The following is a 19857-nucleotide window of genomic DNA, read 5'->3' on the forward strand; positions in this document are numbered from 1 at the left end:
TGGCGGGATAAGGCATCAGCTTTTTTGTTCTGACTTCCGGGCTTAAAAGTCACAACGAAATCATAATCGGCAAAGAATAAGGACCAACGAAGTTGTCTTGGAGACAAGGTTCTTGCAGATTTTAAAAACAATAAATTTCGATGATCAGTAAGAACCGTTACCGTATGTCTTGCCCCTTTCAGAAAATGCTTCCATTCTTCAAAAGCGGACTTTATTGCTAATAGTTCACGATCTGCAATTGTATAGTTCACTTCAGCAGCAGAAAACTTCCTAGAAAAGAATGCCACTGGATGTAGTTGACCAGTAGTTTCATTCCTTTGAGAAAGCACCGCCCCTAACGCTAAATTTGAAGCGTCCGCCTCCACAAAAAAAGGTTTAGAGAGATCAGGATGAATTAGAATTGGACTAGAAGTACATTTTTGTTTTAACTCTTTAAAAGCTTTTTCTGCTTCAAGGTCCCAGTCAAATTTCACTCCTTTTTTCAAAAGTCTCGTTATAGGAGCAACCAGCCGAGAAAAACCTTCGATAAATCTCCTATAAAAATTGGCAAACCCTAAGAAACTTTGTATTTCCTTAACCTTAGTAGGAGAGGGCCATTCAAGAACTGCTTGAACTTTTTTAGGATTCATTTCTAAACCCTTAGGTGAAATTATAAAACCTAAAAACTCCACAGAATCTGTATGGAATTGACTTTTTTCCAATTTGGCAAACAAATGGTTTTCTCGCAGCTTTTGTAAGACTAAGCGAACATGTTTCTGATGTTGATCCAGGTCAGAAGAGAAAATCAAAATATCATCGATATACACGACCATAAAAATATCCAGGTAGTCTCTAAAAACCTCATCAATAAAAAATTGGAAAGCCGCTGGAGCATTACATAAACCGAATGGCATAACTTGGTATTCAAACAGCCCAAACCTAGTCTTAAACGCTGTCTTCCATTCGTCCCCTTCTTGCACACGCACAAGATGGTAAGCTCCTCTCAAATCTAATTTAGAGAAAATATTTGCTCCTTGTATTTGATTAAGCATTTCTGAGATGAGAGGAAGAGGATACCGGTTCTTAACAGTGACTTTGTTAACTGCTCGATAATCTATGCAAGTTCGAAGCGTTCCATCCGGTTTTGGTACAAAAAATAAAGGCGAGGCCGCCGGTGACTTAGAGTGACAAATAAACCCTTTGGCCAAGTTTTCCGTCAAATATTCTTTTAAATAATCATTCTCTTTCTCTGTAAGAGCATAAACTCTACTACTAGGCAAAATTGTTCCTGGCTCCAGCTCATTTTTACAATCAAAGGGCCTATGGGGTGGTAATTCTCCTGCCACTTTCTCATCAAATACGTTCCAAAAATCTTTGTAACACTGGGGAAGTTGACCCACTACAGCTCCCACCTCATGACATCCAATTCCAGTCTCAGCCAGAAAACTAGACACTGAATTACTTTGTTTAACATCTTCCTCAAAGAGACTTCCTGAAAAGCAATTCTCTTTACAGAAATCTGACTGCATGTCAATTGTCCTAGCACTCCAATCAATCAGAGGATTATGGAGAGTAAGCCAAGGCATACCCAAAATAATCTTTAACAAAGGAGCATCAATTAACTCGAACAAAATGATCTCTCTGTGACCTCCTGATAACTCCAAAGTTAAAGATCCAGTTCTGTGAGTAATAGGACCAGAAGATAGAGACGTACCATCAACAGCCCTAGCCTGCTCTACAACCTCTTTCTGAAGAATTGGAATTCCCAAAGATTTTGCCAGACCCCAATCCATGAAATTCCCGGTGGCACCTGAGTCAAGCATAACGGGACCAATTCCCTTACACTCCAACCCAAAGAACAAGGATACATTTACGGTTATATGCGGAACCGCTGTCTGCACAGTATTGGCGATCTGTTGTACCTTGACCGCTGAAGTAGAATTCTTCTTGGGAGTGTAAGGACAGTTCCCTAAAAAGTGCCCACCTCTTCCACAATATAAACACAGATTGTTATCTCTCCTCCTAGCCTTTTCTTCCACAGTTAAAGGACCTCGGACCCTGGGAGGTGGATTATTCCCTTTGGATCTACTCTCTACTTTAGATCTATCCACTCTAACTAGAGACTTTATGTCACTCTGACAATGACGCCTCTCTGCCTTCCTTTCACTCAAACGAAAGTCCAATTGAATAACCAAATCAATCAGACCTTCACAAGTAGAAGGGCGTTCAACCACTCCAGACAATCCATCCTTTAACTCATCTCTAAGGCCCCGATAAAACAACGAGGCCTGTTTATCCTCGGGCCACTTGCTTTCTAACACAAGGGACTTAAATTGTGTTATATAAGCAATCAAGTCTCTATTACCTTGTTTGAGTTCTAAAAGTTCACCATCCACTTCCAGAGATAACTGTCTTCTATCAAACATCTTTCAGAATATCTCTAAAAAACTGGTGTAATTTCCTAAAACCGTACTCTTTTGACTCACCAACAACCCTGCCCAAGCAGATGCCTCCCCAGAAAGATAGGACAACATAAAAGTTATCTTAGATGCATCCGAGGGAAATAATTCTGATCTACTTATAAAATGTAATTCACATTGCGTCAAAAACACCCTAAACCTCTTGGGGTCCACATGATAACGTTCTGGAGGCGCCAAAGGAACTGGCATAATTAAACTCCTTACCCCTTCTGCCACTTGAGGGGCCCGTTGTATTTGTGGTAATTGATCTCCACCTTCCCTTTCTAACTCAGGTGGAGAACCAGTACCCCCTGAAACCTCATCCTCTCTCCTTTCTCCCCTCTGTTGAATTTGTGTTACTTTAACACTCAAGTCATCCACCTTTTGACTAAGTAATGCATTTTCATCCCGAGATATTTTCAACTCCTCCCGTAACTCCCTGATCAAAGATCCTAACGCCTCCATGGATTCGTCGGGGTTCATGACAGCTCGGGCGGAGAAAATTATTGGCCTTTCATTCTGACAGGCTGAGAGGTCCTGTGTCTGCGGAAGCTGCTGAACCCCCGACATTCCCCCTGAAATGTAATTCTCAGAACTAGATTTCAATTCAGCTCTGCAAACTACACCCCAAAGGGAAAGGGGGAAGTGGATAACAAAACAACACCAGGCTGACTGCGTCAAGGCTAACCAAAGCTGAACCTGCAGAGGATATAAGAAAATCAGATACAAATCCTTTTATTACTTACTCAACCTTAAGAGTGGAAAGACTTTAAATCCTTAACTAATAATTAAGAATCATACCTGGTTCTTCTCTTGAAATTTCTTAGAGAAGCTTGTAAAGAAGCTGAAAATCTCTCTTACTCGAGACTCTTGAAATTCACAGCAACTTCTTAATTTAAGCAAACCTTGAAAGTTTTGCTCTTTGCCTTTTTTCCAGAATTCACTAGTTGTCCAGTTTCTTTTGTTTTCAAACTTTTTACAATTCAATAAAGTTTGTGAATTCTTGAAGAAACACGTGCAAAACACACACACGGATAATCTCAATACAGAAGATTTGCACGTTAGAAACTTCCCGCGTTGAAGAACACGCGCACTGTAAGGAAAGTCCACGCGCAAAAAAACACACGCGCTTGTAAAAACACGCAAAGCAGAATTCACGCGCAAACGGAATCACGCGCAGATAACACACGCACTTGTAAACTCCCCGCTGATGAATTTCCGCGCCTATTCACACGCGCCTTATAACCCACGCGCAAAAGAGTTCACACGAGGTCGAGTACACGCGTTAAAACACATGCGCAGGTAACCACACGCGCAATTGAGTCCTCGCGCTGAAGCACACGTGCTTGAAAACACACGCGCTATAGAGTTCTCACGCGGCAAACAGATCCTCGCGCTTGGAAGCACACGCGCTAAGAAAACACACGCGCTATAGAGTTCTCACGCGGCGAAAAGATCCTTGCGTTTGGAAGCACACGCGCTAAGAAAACACACGCGCTATAGAGTTCTCACGCTGCAAACAGATCCTCGCGCTTGGAAGCACACGCGCTAAGAAAACACACGCGCTATAGAGTTCTCACGCGGCAAGCCGATCCTCGCGCTTGGAAGCACAGGCGCTAGGAAAACACACGCGCTATAGAGTTCTCACGCGGCAAACAGATTCTCGCGCTTGGAATTACACGCGCTGGAAAACACACGCGCTATAGAGTTCTAACGCGGCGAGCCGATTCTCGCGCTACGAATCACACGCGCTGGAAAACACTCGCTCGCGCAAAGTTCAAAAATATAAATTCAAAGGTTAAATTTTACGAGTTCTCACTTAAATGTCATTAAGACAAACAGAGCTGCAGTTAAAACAAAGTCACTTATCTCCAGCACAATTTCTTAAGATCTTCAGAGTTTCCTGTCTTTAAAACGAATTCCTGACAGCTGATAGCTTCTCCTGAAACCCCCAAGAAAGTAGCCGCTCAACTGCTAACGCCTGAAGGATAAAATCCACCAGGCCCAAGTCTAAAGCAGGAGCAGCCACTAAACACGTCCTCTCAGCTGGGGTTTAGATGATGAAAGGCAAAGAGTGACAGTTTAGAATGTTCATTGTTGTTCAGCAGTGTTATCCAACCAATCAGAGCTGTCACTGTGAAACTCCATTTTGCCTTGGGTCAGAACCAGGATTCTGAATCAGGAAGTTAAGGCCAAACCTACTACATTAGAAAACTTCCCACCCACACAAGGCTAATCTAAAAAGGATAATAAAAGAGAAATAATGGGAAAGAAACTTGAATAAGGGAAAATAGCCTGAATAGGAGAAGGAAACCTGACACTAAATTAATGCTACTTCCAATGCTATAGTATGACAAAAATAAACGTTCCCGATTGCTGTGGTGATATCTCCCTCTGAGGGTCTCCTGATTTTTCAGATTCGTACTTATAATATTAAAGTAGTGACATTTTTCCCATCTACTATAATGACCTATCACTTACGAACCTCTCTGCTATTGACAACACAGCTTAAAAAAACAAGGCATTTTCATAAACTGAAAATTGTACTCATTTGCAAATTAGGTTCAACTAACATACTGCAAATAACATATAGAGGCAGCACATAGTGAAATGAAATGCACACATGTACTGTGTTGACATATCAAAGGAGAATACTCTGACGGAAGAAGCAAAATGAACATGTACAGTAACATCACTGCTTTAAACACACAGAGTTACTAACTTCCTCCTTTTACAATTGCAGTGCAGACTACTCTCCTGAAAATCAACAGCATCTAGACAGCAAACGACATATCCGAAGAAACCTGGTCATTCCGCAAAAAAAGTAAGTACACTACTACCTTTATATTCTTACTGTTCCTCAAAGAGACTGTGTGGGTTATTTATGTAATTTGCGCACCAAAACAAACATGGATTTCTGAACCATTCTACCCACAAATCCCCATTTATTAAAGAAAGAATAACAGGCAGAATGGCTCACAAATCCCTGTGTTTTTGGATCACAAATAACATACAGAAGCCTTAGAATGTTAGTACTAGAAAACAAATAGCTTTTTTAATTTTATAACATTACGTTTACTATTAATGCTTCTCCTCACCACTAGCTCACTTTCTACTCTCATCTGAAGCACAGTGTAGTAATATACAAACAGAAAAATCGCCTTCCCAGCTCACTGTAACTACTACATTCACACACCACCACAAACAGCTTCCCCATCAAACTCATGCACGCATGCACACAGCACACATACACTGTACAATAGACCAAACCATGCCTTCTTGTTTTTCAACAGACCCCCAAAGAATGCCTACCAAAAAGCAAGTCCGTAGAAAGGAATGCAGAAATAGAGCAAATGAAAATAAAAGTGTCCAAAGTAAGCATCCATCTGTAGCAGAGTTTGTAGAGAATGTTGGAACAAAACAGCTAATACAGTTGTTTAGCGAAACAAAGGAAGCTTCAACTACCGAAACTTTGGCTCCTCTATCAAAATGTGGCACGAAACAGAAAATGCTTTACAAAAAAATCAGCTACCAGTACTGCTAACAATGCTCCTATTAATCCTGATATAGTAACAAGAACCCATAGTAAAAAAAGTATCTTAGCAAAAATGTTTCACCACAGAGTCCTTCAGAATCTAATAAGAAGAGGACCGAAATCATCATTAACCCTTAAAACCTACCGTAGAAAGTTAATCCTACAAGCTCTCGTAGACAGTGCAATCCTTCTCAAAAGGAAGTTATTTATTTTAGTGTTAAATAGGATGAAACCACCAACAAACTAAGTACTAAACTACAAAAGAAACTTATCAATAAACGGAATGTCAACAAAAATAGCTTCTTAAATATTTGTGGAGGTGAATGGAGTCACACAACAACCACAGAACCATATTTTAATTAAGAAGCATACAAACAAAATCAAACAAACACAATTGCCATCCATAGCAGTGGACGAGGGTATGAAAAAATCAATTATACCATCATGGAGCAAGAAACACTGCTTACAAAAGTACGGAGACGTATGTTGTATGATCAGAAACCTTGGACCACCGACTTGGTTTGTTACACTAAGTTGTGCAGAGTATGCATGGGAAAATTTACATGAGTTCCTACGCATATCAAACAACAATAAAACCAACATAGATATACTAACACCTGGAGAACTTTGCTCTCTAGATCCAGTTAATGTGTCAAGATATTTCCATCATCGTTTCATTGCTATGCTACACTTTATTTGTAATAAAACTGTTCCTCCCCTCGGAGAAGTGCAACACTTCTTTTGGAGAAAAGAATACTAAGAGAGAGGAGCACCACATATTCACATGCTTTTATGGATCAAAGGTGCAGCTAAATTTGGTCACGACAGTGATGCCACTGTTTTGCAGTTTATCCAAAAATATGTCACTTGTGAAATCCCTTCACAACGGACACATAGTGACCTGCATGGACAGATTTTACAATTTCAAAGACACAAATGTGGCAAATATTGTCGTCGCAAATAAAAAAGCAAAGGGAAATACTACACCAAATGCCGCTTTGGTTTCCCTAGACCAGTTACAGAAACAGGTGAAGTGAACAACTTCATGTCTTCAGTTCGAAAAGTGTTAAAGGTAAATCACCTAAGAACACGTATTACATAAAAAGAACAGAAGAATCAAAATATATCAATGATTACAATGCAATCATTGCCCTCTTATGGAATGCAAACATAGATGTGCAGTACATTGCAGAAAATTCCACTGCAGTTGCAAGATATGTTACAGCCTACTTACCAAAAGCAGAAAAAACAGAGCTTCAAGACCTCTGCAATGACCTATCATCAGACAAAACACTATCTGAGAAATTGTACACCCTAGGCATAAAAATGCTCTCTCATAGAGAATGTGGCGCCTATGAAGCGGCAGATCGTTTAACCAGTACTGCTTTATATGGAAAATCAGACAACATAGTATGGCTAAGTCTTGGTCCTGCTAAATCTAGAAAAAGAGTTCTGAAATCATATGAGGACATAGAAAAAATTGCCATAAATGATCCCAACAGCCATGACATTTTAAAAAACAATTTACTGGACACATACTTTCAGAACAGGAGGAGCACTTTGGAAACCATGTGTCTATACCACATAGCTCAAAACTTTACATACAAAAATAAAATAAAACCCGATGAAAGCAACGGTAGATATAGAGTGACAGATTGTGAAGGCAGCTTAGTGAAACTTACCAAACGAAGCATAATTAATCATGTCAAATTGTCATTAAAAACTCCTCAACAGAAAGAACTATATTACATGTCTCTGCTGCAACTTTCTAAACCATGAAGAAAAGAGGAAGAGATACTAGACAACTATGACTGCTATGAAGATGCTTTCAAAGCAAATGAAAGCGCTATCACCGATGTGAACTTTACACAGTACAAAACAATGTTGCACAATGAACAGCAACACGAAGAAGAACTTCTGGCCCAACTAGATAAGGATACTTCCGACAGTAGTCAACCTTCTGTAACAGGAAGCCAAGAACCACTAGGACAGCCACTAATAGCAAATGAGGCAGAATTAGCTATGACAGAAGTGGAAAACACCATGGGCCTCATTACACGGTAGGCAGTAAACCATGGCGCTATTAGCGCCATGGTTCATGCCGGTAATTTACCGGTACCGCCTTGGAGGAAAGAGGAATTACCGCCCTATTCCAAGGTTGGGAAGGCGGTAATTCCTCCTTCCTCCATTGCCCTTCCCCATTCCCATTTTTGCCCCTTAGGGCATAATGGGGATGGGGAAGGCGCTAATTACGGTACCGCAAATTGCGGTACCGTAATTAGCACCCCGGTCCCTTTGCGGGTTCGTTTTTTAACGCCTGCTAAAAGCAGGCGTTAATGTACCAACCCGCAAAGGGACCTCGTAGTAAGGCGGTAAGGGTTTACCGGTACCGGTAAAATACCGGTACCGGTAAACCCTTACCGCCTACCGTATAATGAGGCCCCATGTGTCACTATGAACAAGATATAGAAGACTTAACTGTACTACAAGCAAAACTTAACAAAGATCAGCGCACCATTTTTGAAGAAGTAACAAAACAAATTGCACATGGTGTACAACACGAAAATAAAGAATGTACCTGGAAAAATTACAAACCTATACTGCTGTACGTCAGTGGTGAAGCTGGGTCAGGAAAAACATTCTTAATCAAAATCATCAGCAAGTTCCTTCAACAATTGACAAATAATAAACTGTTAGCTGTTGTAACTGCCCCCACAGGTTTAGCTGCCTAAAACATAGGCGATAGGCGATGTCACTTTACACCGATTACTACTCCTTCTAGTAGAACACCAAAACAAATTAGACTATTACAAACTTTCTGCAGAAGCTGCAATGGAATTACGCAGAGTATTAAAACAAATGAAAATGCTACTAACAGATGAAGTGAGCATGGTCTCCAACCTAATGTTGGCTTTGATTCACCTCAGATTGCAAGAAGTACTTAAAACAAACTACGAACAACTCTTTGCAGGGAAACACATTATCTTTTTCGGAGATCTTCTACAATTGACACCAGTGAAAGGTGAACCTATTTTTTAAATCTTAGGACACAAACTCTGCCATAAAACTGTTGGCAGCATAGGAAAAGTCAACCTTTGGCAACATTTCCAATACAGAGAATTAACAGAAAACATGTGTCAATCTGCAGATCTCACTTATGCCAACATTTTAAAAAGTATTAGAGTTGGTGTACTATCTCAAGAAGCACAAGCAATATTGAAAAATTGGCACATTCATTCACTTTATGGTGATAACGCAAGTGCTAATGATGTTATGGAACAATTAGCGCACAAAAATGTCAATTCTATGGCCTTAATGCCAACTCTTGCAAGCTGTTTCAAATTCAATGAAACAATGTTAAAAAAAGAAATGCAACCAATAATGGAAATTTGCGCCACAGACAAACTAGACGTACATGGTATGACACTACCCATGTGTGAGCAAACCACAACAAGACTAAATACCTTAGAAAATTCAATCTCCAACACAGCTGGGTTGGAAAAAATATTTAAATTATCCTTAAATTGTAGAGTAATGCTTAAACATATCCTTGACGTGGAGCAAGGGCTAGTTAATGGGGCATTGGGTACAGTTGTTGGCTTTCAAACATACCCACGTGACAACAACATTCAGTTTGTCAATATTCGCTTTGACAAACTTTCAGAAGTGAAAAGGATAGGGCGCACAACTGCTCGATTCCTTCTCTTCAAAGACATGTATATATGTAGAGATCAATTTTCTCTAACTCTTGCATATGCAGTCACCTTTCATAAATCCCAAGGTCTTACCCTAGACAAAGCATTGATAGATATAGGAAACACAGTCTTTAAAGAAGGCATGAGCTACGTAGCACTATCACGCTTACGTACACTTGACGGTCTATTTCTAATCAACTTTGATTCAAGTAAACTGAACCCTGATATTCCTTGCATTTTAGAATACAATAGACTGTGTTCACTGTACACCCCCCATCTGAAATCATATCCTGTTCCAGAAAAAGTAAAACGTGGTAAAAGAAAACAAATTCAAACAGAAATGCAACAGAATCTGACGGCAAATCCTTCAAAGAAAACAAAAGAAGCTGAAACTTCATCAGTTACCACAAGCAAAGAACAACCTATTAGGGAAAGTAAATCATGTACTTCTTCAAAGAAGGAACACAAACTCCGTAAAAAGCACTCGGAGACAGAACTAGCTGGTCCATTCAAATTTTCAAATGAAACTGGTTTAAGTTTTGTTTGCAAATGTAGCAATGAACATTCTATTTCAATTGCCACCAAATGTTAACAATATTTACTTACACAGTACATACCAATTGTGTTTGCAAATGTTAGTCCTTCATAGAAAGGCAACAAACAATCCTGACAACACATACAGTGTTCACGGAATAAGACAAGAATTGGACTACTGTGCTGGAATGGTGAGATTCACTATAAACTCACAAGAAGATCCACAAGAATTTCTAATGTACCTACTACAAGTACTGGAAAACAAAATCATACCTATAAATGAAATCTTCCAGATTTCATACATGTGGAAACATACATGCACTCTCTGTAACAATGTCTTACAGGAACACATCCCAAATGAGCGATTTGTGTATGTATCCATACCTAATTGTGAATCCATTCCATTTCAGCAACTTCTACAGAATGCAAACCATTGCAGATTATGTACTATGTGCAATTCAGATAATCGCTCCACCTTACTGATACAAACACATAGTAACTACATAATACTTATGCTTCTACGTTACAATGCAGATGGTACGAAAAACAACTGCAAGCTGACTGGATTCATACACGGTCAAGTGTCACTTGGGAAGAAAATCTTTACAACAATAAGTATAATCTACCACGCAGGAGCTACAACTAATGCTGGTCACTACACTGCATACATTAAAAAGAAATGTGGATGGTTCCAGTGTAATGATAGCACCATTACTCTAAACCAGAGATTGCCAGCTAATCTTACAAATGCGTATTTAATCTTCTTAAAGCCAACATTTAAGAACTAATGTGTACTTCAACATTAACAAAATTTCAAGTAAAAGACTATAAAAAGTTAGAATATGCCAACATGTATCTAAATGCCCAAGATTGTATAACAACCACACAGATAAATGAATACAACAGGTCTGTAACAAATAAAGCACAGTTAGAATACGCCAACAGGTATCTAACTGTTTTAAAAAATCTGCAACAAGCCAACAGATATAACATTAATCAGAAACAACAAGTAAACACTCAAAGGAAACAAAGAAGTAGTTTGTAGCATAGCAAAGAAAGGGTTTTTTTAATCCGACAAGGATTTTTTCCCCCCAGACCCAAGGATTTGAAAAAAAAACACAGAAACTGAGCAAAATGCACAGTACACTGGTTTGTAAACTAAATATGAAGGTAAAAAAAAAGCTAAAATGTCCATTATACAATGTAATAAGTCTTTATAAAATACAAACACTAACATGCTTGTTTCTTTTATCACAGAAATTAAAAAGGGATATTTCCACCAAGTACTAAGTCATGTAAGAAATATATGGAATCGCAACAAAGTAAACAGTAAGTATAATTTCACACATGTCATACATATTCAAATCTATACGTCTAATCTATGGCAGTATTATGGTGCAGTGGCTGTAGGCAGGGCCTAGCGTCTTGGATGTATAACCTACCACCTACACCCTGCGGCCAAGCAACCAAAACTATAGATCCTACCCACAACCATCACAGCATATCAAAACCATGGTGCTTATAATTTCACTACTTATAAGTTTACTCTTGGGTGCATGGTCTGCGGCCATGCACCTAAGACTCTAGGTCGTGCACACAACCACCACACCACAGCACACCCATGCTGACTTATAACCTCACTGCTTATGACTTCAGTCTTGGGTGCATGGCCTTTGGCCATGCACCCAAGACTCTCGGTCCTGGCCAGAACCACCGCAGCATATCGCACCCATTGTGGCCTCTAACTTCACTATGTATACATTTGGTTTCGGGTGCATGGCCGCCCACAACCACCTGAGTGATGTTCGATACTACGTGTGTATCTATAGCTGTGATATGCTGCAGTGGTTGTGGCCAGGGCCTAGAGTTTTAGGTGTATGTCCATAGATATTTGAATGTATGGGTGTGCAGTGGCTTATAACTCCAGTGCTTATAACTTTGTTCTTGGGTGCATGGCCTTTGGCCATGCCTTTGGCCATGCACCCAAGAGTGTACACGCTCCCCACAACCATCTGATTGATAAGCAATACTACAGGTGTATCCATTGCTGTGTTATGCTGCGGTGGTTGTGGCCAGGGCCTAGAGTCTTGGAAGTATGGCCTACGGCCTACGGCCTACGGCCATGCAGCCAAGACTCTAGGCCCTGGCCACAACCACTGCAGCATATTACACCCATGGTCGCTTATAAATCATTAGCACACCCATAGAATGAAACATTTTAACTGTAGCATGTACTCAATTTGCACCCAGAACTCTAGGCCCTCCCACACCTACCAGATACATAATCAATTGTATGGGTGTGATGTATGAATGTGATATGCTGCAGTGGTTGTGGGCAGGGTCTACACTCTTGGGTTTATGGCCTACGGCCTGCAGCCATGCACCCAAAAGTCTACGTCCTGCCCACAACCACCACACTATATAAAACCCATGTTGTCTTATAACTTCAGTGCTTATAACTTTGTTCTTGGGTGCATGGCCTTTGGCATGGCCTTTGGCCATTCACCCAAGACTCTAGCTCCTGCCCAGAACCAACACACCATATCACACCGATTGTGGCTTGTAACTTCACTACGTATAAATTTGGTTTCGGGTGCATGGTCTTTGGCCATTCACCCAAGACTCTAGGCCCTCCCACAACCACCTGATTGATGTTTGATACTACGGGTATACCTATAGCTGTGATATGCTCCAGTGGTTGTGGCCAGAGGCTATAGTCTTGGGTGTAAGGCCATAGATATTTGAATGTATGGGTGTGCAGTGGCTTATAACTTCAGTGCTTATAACTTTGTTCTTGGGTATATGGCCTTCGGCAATGCACCCAAGACTTTACACGCTACCCACAACCATCTGATCGATAAGCGATACTACAGGTGTATCCATTCCTGTGATATGCTGCAGTGGTTGTGGCCAGGGCCTAGAGTCTTGGATGTAAGGCCAGAGATATTTGAGAGTATGGGTGTGCAGTATATAAAAACCATAGTGGCTTATAACTCCAGTGCTTATAACTTTGTTCTTGGGTGCATGGCCTTCGCCCATGCACCCAAAAATCTACGTCCTGCCCACAACCACCGCACTATATAAAATCCATGTAGCCTTATAACAGCAAGACTTATAACTATGGTCTTAGGTGCATGGCCTTTGGCCATGCATCCAAGACTCTACGTACTGGCCACAACTACCACAGCATATCGCACCCATAGAGGGGTACAATTTCTCTACATATAAATTTGATCTTCAGTGCATGGCCTTTGGCCTTGCAACCAAGACTCTAGACCCTCCCACAACCACCTGATCGATATGCAATACTACGGGTGTATCTATAGCTGTGATATGCTGCGTCCATGCACACAAGACTCTAGGCCCTGGCCACAACCACCGCAGCATATCACACCCATGACGGCGTATAAATCAATAGCACACCCATAGAAACAAAAAATGTAACTACGGGATGTACTCAATTTCAATGTTCGCTAACACCACTCGTGTCCTTAGAACAGTTTCAAGTTGCCTGCGCACAGCACGGACTGAAGTACTATCCTTATGAAACCCCTCATTTTCAGTACTTACAAACATCCCAGACAAGGAGGGCGTAGGGAATACATCGTTACCACCTACTGCCTAAACAAATACAGTATTTCACCCATCTCTTACTCTCTGAACCTCCCCAAGCACTCTGACACACCAAAACAGTTTCCGAAATAGCATTTCGCCTCTGGTCGCCGCCGCGCTGTCGGCGGATCCAAGATGTCGGGCACATCCAAACAATCTGACGCAGAGCACGGCTCACTGCAGCCAATCGCCGGAGACGCCGCGTGTTCGCGATCATGACGTCAGCCCCTTAGCCAATCGGTATCTTGTCCGCGGAGCAAACAGGGAAGTGTGACCGCGGAGCGGACATAGATATCACTAATTTTTGTAGACCTACTTTTTGGTCGTTTTAAAGGAAACTACTGGACGGATTGTTACCAAATTTACAAAAGCACGCTTTCGGGAACAAACGCCTGTCCCTGCCGCAAATTTGGTGCAAATCCGTCCAGCGGTTTGGCCTGTAGGCATGCTCAAAGTTTTTCCCCATTCAGTCTATGGAAAAAAAAGACGTTTTGGGACCCACCCTATAACTTTTCCCCCCCTGGACCAAACATCACCAAACTTTGCATTCAGAGCGGCCCATATACTTTTTTTGCAAAGTTTGGAGAGGATTCGTCCAGGGGGAGCGAAGTTATAAGCCACCCAAAAAGCCCACCCCTATAACTTTTCCCCTCCTGGACCAAACATCACCAAACTTTGCATTCAGAGCTGCCCATATACTTTTTTTTGCAAAGTTTGGAGAGGATTCGTCTTGGGGGAGCGAAGTTATAAGCCACCCAAAAAGTGCTCTTCCTATGGAAACAGCAACTTAACCATAACTACACAGCCACTACCGTGGCTGTGTAATATACCAAACCAATATATATATCTATATATATATATATTTTCAAAACGAAAATTCAGCCGTATGCAGGGCGAAACCCGCGGATTGCACTCCCAAGAGCAGCTGAGTCCAGACAATTCAATCTTCAGCAAATAAAAGGCTTAACGGCAAAATCAGGCAGCACCAAATGTTCTTTATTAATCAAAAGTGCATTAGAAAGGGGAACCTGAAAAGCACAACCGACGCGTTTCGCGATCGTCTGACCGCTTGTTCACGATAGTAGGGAAAACACAGACAAAGGACTCCTTAAAACATGATTCAAACTCTGTGATTGCAGTGCATAGAGTGTCCCATTCAGCGCGTTATGTCCATGTGTAATAAATCAGCGGCCATGTTGTAATGTGCCAAGATTTTCGTATTCCAATATTCACAGTAAGATAAAATATATTTTGTTGGGAACTAGACATGTACTCACATCGTGAAATTGAAAATATATAGCCGCAAGTGCCACAAAATTCATCAGAGAGGGAACTCTAAAAAGGGATGGCATATACCACGGGGAAGGTAAAATGGTAACAAATGGAAGGAAACAGTCAAAGTAGTGACCATTGTAAAAAAGGAAACATGTACAAATAATGTAAGGTTCCCTCTGCAAATGCAGGATACAAAGGCAGAAGCAGACTGGAACATACCTCTAAAAAATATATCAACAATAATATGTATGTAAACAAGAGGAGAAAAGCCCAGTCTGCAGATGCCAACCAACCAAAAGTATGCAAACGCTACGCCAAAAGTTTAGCGCACTCTCAGATATATTGCCATCACCTCCGTATGATCCAGCAATGTGAATTTTAAACGTGCGAGGGGATAGGTTTCAAATATGCATGCGCCTTAATCATAAGTATTCTTAATATACCAATACATACAGTAAGCGTAATGTATGAATGGGGAGAAGGACGGGTCTAATCAAGCAAAGATAGCTGTATTAGGACAACTTAAAGTGCTTAGTGCATAAACATTTTACAAGGTGCAAAAGTGCATAGCAGTGAAGGCAAGCGTCCCCAGATAGCGCGACCCTCCTCTCAATGAGAGGCAATAATGGACTCTCCCACGAATGGGAATAAGGCTAGGACCAAGTGCGGGTGAGTTCAAGGGGAGTTTTATCTAAGTCAAATAGGGCATGCAAAGAACTCTGCAAACTCCGAGAGCGCTCTGTCTGACAATCGCAAAGACAGGCGTTTATATTTACAGAAAGTGTCATAGGCACCCATACACTATAGGGGGCACATGTACATGGGGATTGGGTGGCGTCGACTAACTATATGTGCAGCTGTGATGCGTCGCTTCGTGGTTGGTGAACACCGCCAGGTGCCAACGTGGGGTGGGCAGGTCAGCTGAGCTCATCCGGGAGGTGCTGTCCGGTCAGGCGTGGTCAGTGTCATTGATGGACATCTTTCTTGGCTTTCTGCCCTAAGGGCCATGCACACCCCATTCATTCAATGCTGCAATGTCAGTTGCCCTGTAAATCCTACAATAGGTTATTCTACAGGTTAATACAATACAGGAGGAATGCGCATTAGGTGGAGTACTTTGGCGATATATCAATACAGGGTTGGTGTTATCCTGTTGACTAGGTATCATAGGCCACAGGGTCGGGTCTCAGGGCACGGGGTAAGCTGTTTGAGCTTTGGGTCTCGTTAGAAGTAATGACGGATGCTTTTACACAATGTTGGTGCAATATTAGGTGTCTTCTTTTACAAGCGTCATTAATCTGGGGTGAACTGGTGGGTCGTGGGACCTATGAGGGGGCACCTCTGGCCTCTGGTTATGGCCGTATTTTGCTGCTGGGCTGTAAATAATACAGGTGGCTGTTTGTGGCCATGTGAGCTGCGGGGGGAATCAGGAATACTTGAAGCGGCTCCAGCCGAATTGGGGGAGGTGAGGCGGTGTAGCCCGGGCCTTTGCTTTCTCTGGCAGGCTTCAATGGGAAGGGAGGGGAGGTGGCCTTGGATATGCCCGCGATGATAGTCTTCTCGCAAGCTGCAAATTGTATTGAATTGCATTGAAAACGAAGGGATTCGTATAATGTAATAATGTATAATGTATAATATATAATGTTTAAAGGATTACACATCTATAATGTTTGCATTAGTACATAGTCATTTCAGAACACGTTAACTATATCAACAGTTCTATTAGTCACTACAGGGTATTTGCAAGATTAGCAGCTTTAGCATCACATTGTAAACACGATACGTGAGGTAGCATTAGGGTTGGTGGAGCACGCAGGAGCAACAGACCAATACGGTTGACAGCAGTAATACATGTTTAAACCTGTGCATTTACATTTAATGGCATTCTATGTATCTCATTAAACAATTTACATGAGCTCACAATACGGTCGCGCTTGTGTTCCTTTGCACTCTAGCAGCATCAGGGTAGTCATGGCATAAGGACTTGATATCACTCTTTTTACATTACCCCTAGCGAAGAACATAGTAGGAGGCCAGGGGCACTGAGTGGGTGCACATAATAGAGGGGGTTTGAGCATCGTGAGCATGTTGTCACACAATAACACATTCTTCTATTTGTACAGTGTTTGTAGATTTTTAACACGGGGGTCGTGCAGAAGGGATATCATTGTAATGCAATATATATATATGTATATATGTATGAACAGTTTCTTGGTGTGGGATTGAGGCTTTTGTTTCATTGAGGACGGTTTACAGTTATATTCCAAGCCAGCCCCGCTGCCCGGGTCACGCTGAGGATAATGATGCACTGCGGAAGGTGAATGATACAGTGTTTGCTCTAACACTAGCTCATGTCCGACTGTTCGTGGGAACAGGCTTTCAGCGGATCTGCCAGGGAGCGGAGGCAACAGGCTAGGCAAGGATTCTCTGAAGGTGGGGGCCGTGCTGCATCGCACGAGGAATCATGTCTTAAGATGGTGTTTTGGTTTTCAAAATGGTTTCCAGGATCTAACCTAATACAGTACGTTTGATCCATGTGTCGGCCAGTGGTCCACCCACCACCTGGGCCCTGGTGGCAGGGGGTCCCCTGATGAGCCATAGACATCACAAGGAGGGGATTGTGGGGGAGGGGGTCTCTCTGACCTGTCCTCCCATACATTTCCCCCCTTTCGTTACTAAAGTAACGAATACCGTAAGTCCCCCAACTGCTCACATTCTTTTTCCTCAGCCACCGCTTCGTCCCATGCCGGGGTGCCCTTTATGGGCATCCAGGCCCTGCACACCCCCCTCAGGCTTTCTCCCCTTCTAGCATATTTGTCTGGAGTACAAGTCAGGTATATACAATCCCTATCCCCCTCCAAGTCCACCCCCACCTCCGTGTACCATTCAAGTTCCCGCGGTTCTCTGATTGTTGTGTGCCATAATCTGTCTATTATATCCCCATTGCGGTATACCGGCACCATCTGGTATTTAGGCCCAGCCTCTTCACCTGTTTGCACTTGAACTTCCTGCATAGCTTACACTGTGCCTCGAGCATTGCCCATTGTCACCATCATCAATGCACCATTTGGCACTGCACCTGCACAACATCGAAGGCCCATCTGGCACACACACAAACTTAGAAGTAAAAACACTACTGTGGGCATTAGTAGTTTAACAGTCATTCCCAACCATGATGGGACCCAGGAGAAGAGGTTGTCGAACCAGGTGCTAGCTTCTGCCCCACCTTCGGTTTTCATTCTTTGTCCTAGGTTGTGCACTGCTGCGATCACGTGGGACAATGTACCATTATCTGCATCTTCAAAAGGTACGAAAGTGCAACATGCACTTCAAATTTTTCAGCAAACACCTCCGTCCATTGCTGTTAATAGGTCTAGGACATACCTATTTTGCATTGTCATTAGCCGCAGGGCTCTCAGCTTTACCTTGATCACGTTGAAACCTTCTTCAGTGTCGTTTGCTAACTGGATCAACTCCCAGCGTGTTATTTGGAGCCACTTAGCATTTGCCCGTGCCTGGATGCTTGGAATGAGTGAGGCAAAGAAAGTCTCTGCAGAGCTAAACAATCGATATCTGTCTGGGATCTGTGCCAATAGTTCTGAAGATGCTTTGGATATGTAGTTTGATGATCGCCTGTTTCGGGACAGCATTTCTTCCTTGGTGCCAGAGGACAAAACATACATTTGTGGTTCTTCTGTTAGTTGGGCCTTGTTTTCATGGGGCGCATCTTGCCCTTTCCTGCCCCCACCAATGTGGCTTTCTGGTATGACCATTAGTGCTGAATGTAGTGTGGCCAATGAGCAACTGCCGCTCCATGATTGTGGGAGATGCAAGTATGCCTGGCGGCTACACACCCAGTAGGTGTCCATGAGTGCTGCTGTCCCCTTCCTCATGTCTGGGATGGTGAGAGTCCTGTTGCAGTCTTTGTTTATTCCCATTGCGGTCTTTCCTTCCCCCTGGAAGCATAGTTCATATGTTATTTCTTTCTGCAGTTTGAACGGTTTTTCAATGGCAGTTACCCATGTTAACTTTGTGATGTGCTCCTTCCAGATGGGTGTACACGTTCTTTCGATCCACTGCAGTTTTTCAGGTGACACTCCTCGCAGCGCCTCCTCTTTGCACGTAACTTCTTCGTCTTTCCATCTGTTGTCTGTGAATAATGTCCCCTTTATTACAAAAAATGGTTCTTTCAGGCATATTACACCTTCCACTTTCGGGTAGCATGTTTTCTCATTCTGCAGCATGCTAAAAGTTATTTTGTGTGCCTGAAAGGTGTTCTTAATTCTGCACAGCGTAAGATGAAGGAGACATTGGGCATTTATCAGAGGCAATTCTTTTGGTAGCAAAACCTTGGGTGTTCCTGAGGCATGTGGAATAAGGGAGCAGACATAGCAACTCTCATTTGTTGTTTGCTTGGCAGTTGCGCTCATGTCCGCATACCATTTATTAGTCTGGTGAGGGTGTCTTGGATCTTCCATTTGATTTAAACCCAGCCCATGATACTTGTCATACTTCCTACTTCCCACTTCCATTTTCCTTCTTTTATTTCTAAGATATCTCGCTGCTTCACGGGCGAAGTGTAAACTATACCCCCCTTTTCCCACATCCCCCTCTTTCCATTCATCATATAGGGATGCAAATTTTTCTGCCATCTTTTTGTTCTCTTCTTTTATTCTATGATATAATGTGCTGGCTTATTGTAAAGCCACGATATGACAGAAGGGTTGCGGTCATTTAGGCTGGGGGCATTGTAGTCAGAGACATTTGG

The sequence above is a fragment of the Ambystoma mexicanum genome, chromosome 8, assembly GCF_040938575.1.
Source record: "Ambystoma mexicanum isolate Mex_15411 chromosome 8, UKY_AmexF1_1, whole genome shotgun sequence".
Lineage (NCBI taxonomy): Eukaryota > Metazoa > Chordata > Amphibia > Caudata > Ambystomatidae > Ambystoma > Ambystoma mexicanum.